The following is a 2500-nucleotide window of genomic DNA, read 5'->3' as shown; positions in this document are numbered from 1 at the left end:
TCGAAAATATCCATTAAAATTATCATTAAAAAAAAGAAGATATATAGGCTCTTAATTAGAGGAAATATTATTTATCGAAGTAATCAGAAAAAAAAAACTATGAATAGGCCTATGAAACATGTTCCTGTAACCGAAAGTGCATAAATAGAAAAAAGAATCAACATAATTATGCTTATTAGAACAGGAATTAGATCACAATATAAATTCTATTAGTAACCACATGCTCGTTCTCTTGAAAGAGATAATAAATTGTTCATTTCAACTGTTTTCATTTCAATGCTGAATGTCTATATTCTCCTAACATTACCACTTGATTGCTTGCCCTAACAAACCTGTAATATCTTTTCTCTGATGCTGTATGATTCTCTTCCGCTTGGGTTTTATACACATTTGTACACTGCAATGTTATTGCTTTCTTTATCTCCCACTCTTTCTCCCGCAATGATAATAAAAAGAAAACGTTTAAACTTAACAATGCACATTTCATGTTGTTGTAATTTCTGTGCCATTATTACCCTCAACTGTTTTTATATAAGCTCGTTTTCCTGAAGAATTAGCTCACATACATTAACCTCCCATATCAGTATTATATAATAAATATTATATTATTATTATTATCATTATAGTTATTGTTATTATTATTATTATTATTATTATTATTATTATTATTATTATTATTATTATTATTATTATTATTATTATTATTATTATTATTAATTCGGTTATCGTAATTACTATCATTATCAGATTAGGTTCCTACTGATTTCAAAAGAAGCAGGAGAAGGAAGGGAAGACGATTGATTAACGAACTAAAAGAATTTTCGGGGATAGACTGGCATATTAGTACCTAACAGCTACCTTTCGACAAATCCTATCAAGTTTTTCCTCTCTTACTATCTTTTTTTAATCGGCTTTAACTCTTAGGAATCTTCACTTTTCCCTATCATTTCAATGTTGCTAGCGGAAAGACATAAATATGTGTATATATATATATATATATATATGTTAACATATATATATATATATATATATTTATATATATATATGTTAACATATATATATATATATATATGTATATATATATATATATATATATTAACACAGACACAGACACACACACACACACACATATATATATATATATATTAAAACACACACACACACACACACATATATATATATATATATATGTATATTAACACACACACACACACACACACACATATATATATATATATATATAATTAGTCTGCTAATTGATTAAATTACTGGCACTCTAACACATTCATAACTAGATTGACCATGGATATATCTTGTTTATCAAACCCGTTAAGGAATTTTAAACAATAAATGATTAATATTTCATTCTGTAATCCAAACCACATTTCTTATTTGGAAGAAGTCACAGACATTATATTATGCTCAGGATATTTTCAAATTATTGATTTATTTATTTTCCTATAATTTCCTGTAATTATTTTTGCTTTAATATTTGAAAACTCTGCTATAACAATTCCTTAGTGAAACATGTAAGTTCAATATGCAATTATAGCCTTTCTTAATAAAGAAATATTAAATTTAACAATATCAATCAATATTTTCGGCGTTAACATCTTATATAAGTTTAGGATATAAATTAAATTTTCAATATATCCATTTGGAATTTTCACTCACAGAATAAAACAAAAAAGTTGTCATCATTAATCTGTTGATTATATGGCACGTGATTTAGTTCGAATAACTCATTATACTAATTGACATCAAACTTTGGACCTTCAAGCTCATTAATTTTGATTTGTCATTGGTGTTAATATAAATCTTGATAATATTAGCGACGTTAAATATAACATTTAATAAATTGCTCTTAATAGGTAATCAAAACAAGTGCATAGTAAAGCTTTGAATTTTTTTTCTTTTCTTTTTTGAGTTGTTGTGGGGGGGGGGGGTTAATTGTTAAATCTGCTTAGTTATTATCAATTAAATAAAATGTAAATTTTTCAGTCAGTACCCATCTAGAGAAGCTCATTTCTACATATAATTGTTTTATTCCCACAATAATTATTTATCCCATCATCATCCTCTTCATCATCATCGTCGTCATCATCTCCTACGCCTATTGAAGCAAAGTGCCTCGGTTAGATTTTGCTAGTCGTCTCTAGTTTGACCTTCTAAATTAATACTTTTCCATTCATCATCTCATCCTTCATGCCTCATAGTGTTCAGTCATGTAGGCCTGGGTCTCCCAACTTTCCCACTAAGATGTAATCTGAAAATCTGCCGAATATATTGTCGAAAATTTTTATTTAATATTATCTTTTTTTTTTATTTGCCTCGTACTGTTTCTAACAAATTTTTTTTGTTGTTTCTGTCTGCAAAATTATTTAACCAGCTCTATTGCATTATGTTCGTATATAAATATTCATAATATTAAATCGCTCTTAAAAGCTATATACATTCTTACTGTCACATATAGTCACAGACTTCATTAATAATCATTATC

This window comes from Palaemon carinicauda, chromosome 32 (genome assembly GCF_036898095.1).
Source record: "Palaemon carinicauda isolate YSFRI2023 chromosome 32, ASM3689809v2, whole genome shotgun sequence".
Taxonomy (NCBI): Eukaryota; Metazoa; Arthropoda; class Malacostraca; order Decapoda; family Palaemonidae; genus Palaemon; species Palaemon carinicauda.
The sequence above is the reverse complement of the archived record's forward strand: the minus strand, read 5'-3'. Positions refer to the sequence as shown.